General features: G+C 47.6%; 1 protein-coding gene across 6 annotated transcripts in view; it reads left to right on the top strand.

Annotated features, from left to right (window-relative positions):
- Nucleotides 1-584: 584 nt before the first annotated feature.
- Nucleotides 585-11767, top strand: part of SOX5 (SRY-box transcription factor 5) — a 769299-nt gene continuing 758116 nt past the window's right edge. For 4 of the 6 annotated variants that reach the window (XM_083700221.1, XM_083700226.1, XM_083700235.1 and 1 more), the window contains exon 1: nucleotides 585-1276. The gene's annotated coding sequence lies outside the window, so the exon portion shown is untranslated. The remainder of the gene's footprint in view (nucleotides 1277-11767) is intronic. The other 2 variants (XM_083700225.1, XM_083700230.1) reach the window with 2 other exon arrangements.

Below are 11767 nucleotides of genomic sequence, written 5' to 3'. Positions count from 1 at the left end.
GTTTCCCGCGGCACTTGCGCCTGAACAGACAAGTTTAGGATCCTGCTGCACGGCGCGCGCGTGAACATCATGCTGTCGATGATCCTTTAAATCGACAAAAAAAGGGGCATGGATTTATTTTTGTAGTAAAACGATGCAGGCTAATTTCTTACGAAATATATATATTTGAAGATGGATAGTTCCTGCGCAGTTTGCAACGTGTCTCAGATTATCCACATGACAATATATATGAAATAATAAAGGAAAGCTGGAGATCTGAGAGCCGGGGTGTGTGTTCCTTCTGGGACCCCCTCCAAGCTCACAGAAGGGGGAAGGAATAGAAAGAGGAATAGTATTAACTCTCCTTTTCCTTCCTCTGTCCTTTTTTACATTGAAAAAGGGGGAGGGGGAATACCCTTTGAAGCAATCGCGCCCCCCTCTCCTCCCCCGCGTCCACGCCGCGCGCCGCTTCGCCCCGCGTCAATTACCAGCTCCGTTGTTTACAATCCGCCCCCGCAGCACGTTGGCAGGAAGGGCGGGGCGGAGGGGGGGAGAGAGACCCCAGCTCCGTCCCCCAGCCCCGGCATCGGCCTGCCTTTCGCCCCAGCTGGGAGGTCTGGAGGGTGGAGGTGATCCTATTGGAAGTTGGGCAGAGGGGGGAAGAGCGAAAAAGATCAGAGGAAGACAGCAACCGGGTGTTTGTATGTGCAAAAAGGCGACTCATCTCTCTCTCTCTCTCCCCCCCCTCCATCTTTAGGGGGCACCAGTCCCGGCCACCCTCCCCCCAACAAAACATCACATCACGTGGAGGGGAGGGGAGGGGAGGGGAGGGGAGGCTGGAAGTAACTTCGAGCATCTATTGCGAGATTATTATATTTTTTTGCAAGCGAACGCCCATGCGTGTCTGTGCATCTCCTCTACGCACGCATTCACACGCAATTAACCTGCACGCTTCTCCGGGAGGGTTCCTTCTTGTCCCCCCCCTCCCCTGCTACTTCTTGGATCTCTTCCCCCACCCCACCCGCTTTTGTCATTTGCGCTCGCCTTGTGGTGCTGTTTGTCTCTCCACCGCCTCATGACTAGCTAAGGGATTTCACCTCGTCCTTGAGAAAAAGGGAAGCCAGCAGATCAAGGCACAGACAGAAAAAGAGAGAGAGAGAGAGAGAGAGAGAGAGAGAGAGACGGTATCTCTCTCCCTCCCTCCCTCCTTCCTTCCCTCCAGTATATCTCTCTGCCGCTCTTCGCCATCTCCGCGTCTGACGGCCGAATCTCTCCAGGCCCGAGAGAGGAAAACCGGGTAGGTTTTTGCAAAAAGACGGAGCCACGGAGAACTTTCTCTGCGCGAGCGTGTGAAAAGGTGGGTGGGTGGGATCTGCTGGGGAACCAGCCGTGCTGGATTTCCTCTCTCCACCCCCCCCAACACTTTCCCAGGATCGCTCCGGATCAAACGGTGCTCAGTGTTTACAACTGGCTGCAAGGAGATGAGGGAGGCGGATGGAGAGCGAAGGGGTGGCGCGCAAGATTCGAGCCCCATATCGCCCTGCGTTTTATTCTCTCTCTCTTTTTGGCGTGTGTGTAGATCTCAGTTGCTGCCCCCTTTCTCCCCCACTTTGGCAGACACGCACCGGGATCATGCCACCCCCCTTCTCTGGCCACGGTGCTGGAGAGAGAGAGAGAGAGAGAGAGAGAGAAAGAGAGGTATACATGCATGCACCAGCGAGGCCATGCGCGCCTCGCCAATGGGACCCTTGGCGAGGCGCTTTCAAAAACTTTGCAGCTTGGTTTGGCCCGCCTCCCCGGCCTTTCTGCAAACCCAGATCCTCGTGGGGGGACAGAGAAGGAAGCGTGGCAGAAGCTGTTGCTTTAGCGCCCAGCTACTGCTCGGAGCTAAACCTAGCTGTCCTCCGCTGGAAGCAGAATACTGGGTTAGAGAGAGAGATTTTTTTTTTTGGTCTGGTCCAAAAAGGCTCCTCCTCTTTATTGATCTCCCTGCAGCGTGGCGAGAGTTTGGGGTTGGGGTGTCTCTGTGTATGTTGCTAGAAAGCTGAGCGACTGTGTGAGAAGGGGAGAAAATCTCTCTCTTTCTCTTGAATCTTGGACTGGGCTCCTGGTCCCCCGGGATCCCTCAGACAGGAAGCATTAAATTATTTTAATTGCCTCGGCTTTGTTTGTGTACGCCTGTGTGGGGAGGGAGAATGGAAAAGCATCCCTTCGGATGGAGATGGTATTTTGCTTGTCCCCCCACCTCCCTATGCATCCACACCAGCCTATTAAGGGGGGAAAAATGAGGAGTGGGGTTTGTTTTATTTTTGGGGAAAATTTCATTGTCGTATCAATGCGTTTGTCTGCTTGCACTTTGCAGAGTATTATTGATCTACCATTCGGAGAGTAGTAGCCTCAGCAGTAGTAGAAAGGCATTGTTGACATACTTTCCAGCTAGGAATGCTCCTCTTTCCAAGTTTTGCTCTTTTTTTCCTTTCTTTTTAAAGAAAATCATTCCTCCTTAAAACGCTTTGGCTCGCTGAGAAAGGACTCGGAGACACTGTCTTTTTGCAGCTGTTACCCTTGCTCTTTCTCTCCCCCCCCCCCAATAAAAGGAAGGGAGAGAGAAAAGTCAGAAAGGAAAGAAAAAGTAATCCTAAATCAATGGATGCAATGATAATAAAGCGGCGTATTTAAACTCTCAAAGCTAAGCTTTGCATGGGGAACACACAACTGCAGTGAACTTTGCCTTCTGAGAGAGTGAAGCGCACTCACAGCAGGGACTTTATTCTAACAAACGCGGCTGGGATCCTAGAATAACCGAGGTTGTTTTGTCAAGAACAACATGGACAGATTCCCCCCATGGGATTTCTCTTCAACTCTGTGCTCTGGCCAAGGGCAGACCCAATAGCAATCTCTGGGATTTTCGGATAAGGAGACTGTGGGAATCTGCCGAAGACGGAGGGGCCGTTTTCTCCTCCTAGCTCATAAATAAGTAGCACATCCCAAGACGCTCCCAGGATTAGTAATTTATTTATTTGCGTTTGCTTCCTAATAACAAGCTTCTATCAGCCAACCGGGGAGATTTGCAGGCAATTCAATTTCAATTTCAATTTATTTATTTTGTTTGAAACGTGGAAGCAAACGCATTTTGCAAAATGTCTCCTGTGAACTGTAAGGGTGTGACTTGTACGCTAGCAGATTCTTGCACCTTCCCGAAGATAAGTTAGAATCTCTCCCCTCCCTCCCCTTTCCAAATTGAGAAGAGTTTTGCATAGATATGAAGATATAGGCAGCTGTGTTTGTCATTAGAGGAGGAGTTTGGGAGTGGGGTGGGGGGAAGGCAAGAGGAATCCAAGACAGCAACAGTAGCACAGCACTTTAGACCAAGTCCAAAGACAAAGTAGCAAGTCTGCTTTTCAAAAGCTTTGTGAACGCAAGAGAGTTTGCTTGCTTTTTCTGACTTTTCAAATGGGTCCCAAGGAAGGTGTGCTACTGTTTGCTACATGCAGCTTCAAAGAACTGGAATGCAAGCCTCACGGAGAGACGGTAAATCTCAGCCTAATAGAGACTCCAGTACCAGAGGCACTGTATCCGTGAATATTGGCCACAAGGAAGACTGCCTTTGTGCTCTGCTGACAGGCACCCCAAAGGCAACTTTCCAGATCTGAAAACAGCTGAAATAAATGGACGTGGAGAGATCCAGCAGGATGCTGAAGCTCAGCTCAGCTCCAGAAAGCATCTCTGTTGCATTTGAATATCCGTAGAGCAAAAGTTTCGCAGGTTCCTTGCCCCAGCTGATTTAAATTTAGCTTCTGCCTGAAGCCCCACTAAAGCCAACGAGAAACATTTTAAACCAATTCTCTAGGCTTCTCTCCAGATTCTGTGCAAGCGTGACATGCTCATCCCTTTCGTATCTTTCCCTGAGAAAGATCACAAGGTTGTGTCTGAGATTCTTCTCTAGGAAGTTCAATTAGACGTTGCAAAGGTAGATGAAGCACTTTAAAAAGAAAGCAGAAGGGATGCCTTATTCTGCAAAAGAAGTTTGCAACTATTTTGGCAGCAGTTGCAGGGAAAGAAAAAGATGCTCGTGGTATTTTTCCCCGATAGGGTAATATTCAGCAAGATCTCAGCTAAGTGGTTTGTTAAGAAGAGCAATCATTAATTGGCTGTGTTTCGATAATCCTACGTGATCTGAAAATGAACACTGCACAGGCATCCTTCGTTAGCACTTTTGGTCAAAACGTAAGCTGCCTCAAATGCCTGCTGCAAAGTTTGCAGAGCAGGACTTGACAATCGGCTGACTTCTTTTGTGGACTGGAGGTTAGAGTAGTGAAGAGACGTTGACAGTTTCAAGTTCACTCACTTCAGAGCTCTGTGTGGTTTCTCAACTTGCCCAGTGTGGTCTAGGAGATGCTTTGCTGCACTTATAAAGTGCAGTTATTTATATTACGTTTGCGCAAAATGGCTTGTAGCATACTACGAGGATCCCAACGGGGTTAAAGAGTTGTGCTGTACTTTATTGTGCTGTACTCACCTTGCCGCGGGATCACATTTGTCCAGTGCTATACCAGCTGCCCTGGCTCCCGCTGGAGTACAGGATCAGGTTTAAGGTGCTGGTTTTAACCTTTAAAGCCCTATAGGGCCTAGGACCCTCGTACCTACGGGACTGCCTCTCCTAGTATGCCCCATGGAGGACCTTACGGTCTTCAAATAAAAACATCTTGGAGATCCCGGGCCACAGGGAGGTTAGGCTGGCCTCGACCAAAGCCAGGGTGTTTCCGGCCATGGCCCTGATCTGGTGGGATGCTTATTACAAGAGACGAGGGCCCTGTGGGACTTGACATCTTTCCGCAGGGCCTGCAAGATGGAGCTGTTCCTCCAGGCCTTTGGCCAAGGCACAGTCTGACTCCCGCTCTCTCCTTATAAGAACTTGCATGAAAGTAGCCCCCCCCCTTTTCTCACAGGCTCATATAAGATCAGTATAAGCAGTTAGGCCTGGTGAGCATTTAAGGTCCCCATCCCTAATTTGCGGGTTGCCATCTGATTAGATTTCACTTTGATTCTGATTTGATTTTAGGATGTATTTTAACTGATTACTTGATTTTATGGTAATACGTTATCTATTTGATGTTAGCCGCTCTGAGCAAGTTTAGCTGGTGTTAAATACCATCTACACACCATTTTCATAACATTTTCTTTAAGTGCACTGCGTGCAGTAAAATTAATACCATCCTTCCATAATCTTTCCCATGATTCTAATTGAATATTATATCAAAAAAATTTAGCCCAGTGTATCATCACATCTACTAGGAGTTGCTTCTTTTTGTTTTCCAGTGTTGTTGGTGTTGTTTAGTCGTTTAGTTGTGTCCGACTCTTTGTGACCCCATGGACCAGAACACACCGGGCACTCCTGTCTTCCACTGCCTCCCACTGTTTGGTCAAACTCATGCTGGTAGCTTCAAGAACACTGTCCAACTATCTCGTCTTCTGTCATCCCCTTCTCCTTGTGTCCCAATGTTTCCTAACATCAGGGTCTTTTCCAGGGAGTCTTCTCTTCTCATGAGGTGGCCAAAGTATTTAGAGCCTCAGCTTCAGGATCTGTCCTTCCAGTGAACACTCAGGGCTGATTTCCTTCAGAATGGATAGCTTTGTTCTTCTTGCAGTCCATGCGACTCTCAAGAGTCTCCTCCAGCACCATAATTCAAAAACATCAATTCTTCGGCGATCAGCCTTCTATATGGTCCAGCTCTCACTTCCATACATCACTACTGGGAAAACCATAGCTTTAACTATACAGGCCTTTGTCGGCAAGGCGATGTCTCTGCTTTTTAAGATGCTGTCTAGGTTTGTCATTGCTTTTCTCCCGAGAAGCAGGCGTCTTTTAATTTTGTGGCTGCTGTCACCATCTGCAGTGATCATGGAACCCAAGAAAGTAAAATCTCTCACTGCCTCCATTTCTTCCCCTTCTATTTGCCAGGAGGTGATGGGCCCAGTGGCCATGATCTTAGGTTTTTTTTATGTTTTCCAGTGTACTTCATATCAATAAAAAACTGCCATATGCAAATTTTTATTCTGAAAGTGTGGCCCAGAGAAAAAAGCTTGAGAACCACTGGCCTACATGAACTAGCAGCAACTTTCTGGGGTTTTAGGCAGGTGCTTGAGTCTCCTTACCTGGAGAGGAGAGTGAACCTGGCACCTTCTACATGCAAAGCATATGCTCTACCACTGAGCTACAGCCCCTCCCCATCATTCATGACTCCGGTGTCTGGAGGAAATCCCCTCCCTTCCTCCAAACTGCTTCTCAAATTACAACTCAAATCACTGCCAGCTCATATCTGCACAGCCCCACTCTGGTTCCATCATACCAGAGTGTGACAGAATGTTAGGAGTACTAATAATGATACCACCACGTACTGTGAACATAATTTTCACTCTTCGCTGCTGATGTGCTCTGGAGTTTTAAGATCTACCAGTGAAAAGTCACAACACTTAGAAGCAATGGGGGGAAAATAGCAATTTCAGCATTATGCTGAAAACACTGGCTTCAGCTACCCTTCTTTTGTTGTGGAATGTTGCAATGCTCTTAAGGGTTGGTAGATTAGATTTTTTATTTTATTTTTTTAGATTATGTGCATAATCTTTGTGACAGTCTTTTACTTTCTTTAGCATATGAACAATTGCATCAAATCCTACTTCTCTCAGGTCTTTTGAAGAAAATAGCCATTTTAAAATTTCTGGGGAATTTTTTTGTCTGAGCAAGAACTGAGTAGCCAGGCCTCATGCTGCTACAATAAGATTTTCCTTTCTTATTGTTTTCAACAAAATGTAAGTTCATTAGCCTATATATATAGGTGGGGACCTTTGAGCCTCCAGATATTTCAGCTGCGAGTCCTTAGGCCATCCAGATCTTTCAATGGCAGTGTGGCAGTCAGGAGGCAAAGGTAAAAAGTAAAGATAAAGGTCCTCTGGACAGTGAAGTCTACTCAAAGGCGACTATGGGGTTGCAGTGCTCATCTCGCTTTCATGCTGGGGGAGCTGGCGTTTGTCCACAGACAGCTTTCTGGGTCATGTGGCCAGCAGGACTAAACCGCTTCTGGTGCAACAGAACTCCATGACAGAAGCCAGGACATATGGAAATGCCGTTTACCTTCCCGCCACAGCGGTACTTATTTATCTACTTGCACTGGCGTGCTTTTGAACTGCTAGGTTGGCAGGAGCTGGGACAGAGCAATGGGAGCTCACTCCATCGTGGGGATTCGAATCACCGACCTTCCGATCAGCAAACCCAAGTGTGGCAGTCAGGAGGCAGAAGCAGGGTGCACACCAACATGGAGCATCAGGTGCAGTCAGTGAGCAAACGGAGGGGCATTTGTGAAGATCATTTCTGTGACATCTAGTTCAGGAACCTTCTGCTAAGGGTCTCATGATTTGGGGAGGAATAATCTGCTGGGTGCCACTTACTTGCAGTTGGCAAACTGGGACCAAGAGGCTGTGGGGCTGGAGACAAAAGGAGCACCCTTTCTCTGTCTGTCTGTCTGTCTGTCTGTCTGTCTGTCTGTCTGTCTGTCTGTCCTTCTGTCTGTCTGTGCCACCTTTCCTCTATTTTTCATTTTACTCCTCTCTGCTATATGTTTGAAAGTAAGTAAGCCTAGTACAGTGGTACCTCGTGTTAAGTACTTAATTTGTTCCGGAGGTCCGTTCTTAACCTGAAACTGTTCTTAACCTGAAGCACCACTTTGGCTAATGGGGTCTCCCGCTGCCGCCGCACCAACGGAGCACGATTTCTATTCTCATCCTGAGGCAAAGTTCTTAACCTGAAGCACTATTTCTGGGTTAGAGGAGTCTGTAACCTGAAGCGTATGTAACCTGAAGCATATGTAACCTGAGGTACCACTGTACCCCAGTACGCTGGCTGTTTGGCCGTAATAACAGTAATAAAACTGTTTGGCTGTAATAAAAACATTCATTTCTAGTGTCCCGAGCCACAGGTTTCCCATCCTATTCCAACTTGCCTTGCTTCCCACCAAGACAAACTTTGCTGTGGGGCAGGTGTATACATCACAACAATGTCTAGACAGGAGGTCAAGCTGAACTGCAAGGTTCCCACAGGTTAATCCTTGGCTACTGGTGGAGGTGTCAGGATATGTAAAAAGGGAGAATTCACTGCTCCAGGAAAGGATGGCAACTCAGCACCAGACACCCTGGGTTGCGATGCATCCTCATCAGGTCCAGAACCCCAGCTCTTTTGTCTGAGGCCAGCACTTTATTCCCCCCACTGACCCCACTGCCTCTCTGTTCTCTGCTGGTCGAAAGCCTACCCATGTCCTTGATCTGAAATTCCTCTCTCCAAGAGCACAGATGCACTTAGATTTCTCTCAGCCTGCCGACAGCATATGCCTTTTGACAGTCTGAAGAGGTCCTTCTCTAACATTTATGACAGCATTTTCCCTTCTGCCTCTCCCCGTTTCCTTCTATTTTTATATTGGTCTCAAACTGTAGATGGAAGCCCACAGGTAATCTACAATGGAATCCATTAATATTGGCGATTTTCAGGAACTCAAGGACAATTACTTTCTTCCTTACTAATCCCCCGCTGCTTTTTCCATCTGTGCAGGAGGCCTGAGACTGTAAGAATGCCACTTTGGCTCCGTGTATCAAATACAGAACTCTCTTATTGCTCCTAAACCTACCTCCAGTGAGGCTGGGAAATCGAACTTGAGTGCCCCAGAGCACTGCTGCCTACTGGGATGCGTCACAGACGCAGCAGTCCCTTTTAGAGTTTTATTTGATGCACCCACTGGTCCTGACAATTGTCGGCTAACTGACCCCATCAGCAAGCCATCTCCTAATAGGAGATATAGATGAAGCCATTCTTTCCCAATGTACTTTCAGATGGAAAATAACAAGCTTCAATATGAAAAAAATAAATCATGGCCAGTGAATTCATTTGTCTATATCTATATCTATATCTATATCTATATCTATATCTATATCTATATCTATATCTATATCAGAGAGAATGAACCTGTAGCCCTCCAGATGGATGTCAGGGCATGTGTCAACAATAACTCACATGGCGTCAGTGAAGTTAACCCTTCATTCAAAGAAACAAGGCAGCTGAGGCCTAGAGAGCACAGCAACTCTTCCTGGTAGATCTTGCCCCTATGATGCAGTTCTGTGGACTTAATGTCCCCACTTTCCCACAGCTTCTTAAGCCTCCTCCTCCCTTGGGACCGTCCCAAGCAATCTGAGACTCTGATGCCTTGTCTGTCTTTGCTCTGCCTTTTTCATACCTCTTCTGGTTCTGGGAGATCTGGGGGGAGGGGAGCTGGTCACAGCAGGAGGGGGAGACATCCTGGATTCTTCAGCAGCCTGACTCACTCTGCCTCTTGGCTCCCCTCCGCTTCTGCCTCCGCTTCTGTACTTTTCTCTGCCACAGCCTCTTCCTGCTCACGAAACCCTGTTGCCTCTTCAGCTTCCAACTCCACCTTCTCCAAGTCTGCTCCTTCTTCTTCCTTCCATCATCATCCCACCACCAATCCGTGGCTCTGAGCCTTCTTCCCTTGGTTGTTCCTTATCTGGTGCTTCCCGCTGCTCCTCTGCATCTAGCCAGTGCATGACACTGGACTTCAGCTCTCATTTCCCCTGGGCTATACTGACTGGGGCTCATGAGAGTTGGAGTCCAAAAATACCTGGAGGGCTGCAGGTTTGCTACATATCTAGATCCATGCATGCTCACCTGTGTTGCTCCCATTATCCCATCTGTTGGAGCCTGCACAGTTCCTTCCAAGAGGCTGAGTTAGGATGGGCGACAGGAGTGGAAGATACCCATGTGGGTTTGTCAACAGGTAAATGTAAGCTGCTGAATCCAGAGGAATTTAGTTATACTTCAATTCCCACTGATGTTGTAGTGAAGTAGACTTGTTCTTTGAGGCTTCAGAAGGTGGGCCTGGAAGCAATAAGTGGAAATTACAGAGGACTGTATTGAGGCTAAATGTTAGGAGAAACTTCCTAATGGTAGTTTGGCAGTGGACTGGGCTGCCTCATGGAAGTCATGCGTAGGGCTGGGCGATATATCAATATATAGTCATACCTCGGGTTAAATACGCTTCAGGTCGAGCGTTTTCAGATTGCGTTTCGTGGCGACCCGGAAGTAACGGAATGGGTTAGTTCTGGGTTTCACTGCTCACACATGGGCAAACACTCAAAATGACGTCACACGCATGTGCAGAAGTGGCAAATCGTGCATGCACAGCCGCGGTTTGCGTTCTGCTCAGCATGCGAATGGGGCTTTGGAACGGATCCCGTTCACATCCAGAGGTACAACTGTATTGTCCAAAACCGGCTTGAAATCCATCTTGTGATACCGGTTTCATAAGTTTTGACCTGGCAATGCATCAAAAATCATGATGTGCATGTGCTATGCAAAAATCATATTGTGGGGAAAAACCATGAAGTCATCCAATGCCTCTATTTGGCTCCATCCTTATTTCAGACATTGTGAAATATTGGTGTATCATGATGTTTAGATGGTGATGTATCACAATGCTGAAAACCAGATATCACCCAGCCCTAGTCATGGGCTCTCCTCTGGGTGTATGCAGGCAGGGGGTGGAGAGTTGTCCATCAGGGATGCTGTAGCAACACCAGAGTAGTCACCTTGTCTGGTGCTGGTCCTGCATTGAGTAGGGGTTGGGCTATATGACACATCCAAGTTCCCTTCCAGCTCTACGGTTCTATGAATTAATTGGGGGCAAATTAGTCATGACGAATTCCATTTCAGTGGGGCCATAAGTATGAGTAATTTCCTCTGAATCTACTCTGGGAACTCCATTCAGCACTCCACCAAATCAGCCTTCAGGTACCACGTATTACCGAAGCAGCTCGCAGGAAGCGGAAGCTGAGAATACTACGCTGCGGAGATGTTCCAAGTTACCAACACATAGAGCCAAAGTTTCACAGCTTTAGGTATGGCAGCTCATTTGGGGTTAGGAGGAGGGCAGCGACTGATTCCCACCACTTGGTTTTAATGATCTAGCACAGGGGTCAGCAAACTTTTTCAGCAGGGGGCCGGTCCACAGTCCCTCAGACCTTGCGGGGGACCGGAATATATTTTGAAAAAATAAATAAATGAATGAATTCCTATGCCCCACAAATAACTCAGAGATGCATTTTAAATAAAAGCACACATTCTACTCATGTAAAAACACCAGGCAGGCCCCACAAATAACCCAGAGATGCAAATTAAATAAAAGCACACATTCTACTCATGTAAAAACATGCTGATTCCTGGGCCGTCCACGGGCTGGATTTAGAAGGTGATTGGGCTGGATCCAGCCCCCGGGCCTTAGTTTGTCTCCCCATGATCTAGCAGTTGCTTCTCATCTTTGTGTTCCACAAAAAACACTGGAACAGCACATGAAGGTGCTTTCCGGGTGCTGTCCAGATCCTGCTGTCAGACTCTTCCCGAGGGCATTCTTCCTGAATCAGTCCTTGTTGTCATTTGATGTGAACCACTTTGAGGAGTTTTAGGTGGTATATACAGTAAAGTAAAGGTAAAGGGACCCCCGACCATTAGGTCCAGTCATGACCGACTCTGGGGTTGCGGCGCTCATCTCGCTTTATTGGCCGAGGGAACCGGCGTTCATCTTCTGGGTCATGTGGCCAGCATGACTAAGCCACTTCTGGCGAACCAGAACAGCGCATGGAAATGCTGTTTACCTTCCCGCCAGAGCAGTACCTATTTATCTACTTGCACTTTGACGTCCTTTCAAACTGCTAGGTGGGCAGGAGCTGGGACTGA

This window comes from Podarcis gaigeae, assembly GCF_964106915.1.
Source record: "Podarcis gaigeae genome assembly, chromosome: 10".
Lineage (NCBI taxonomy): Eukaryota > Metazoa > Chordata > Lepidosauria > Squamata > Lacertidae > Podarcis > Podarcis gaigeae.
Note: the sequence above shows the minus strand (reverse complement) of the source record. Positions and strands in the feature narration are given on the sequence as shown.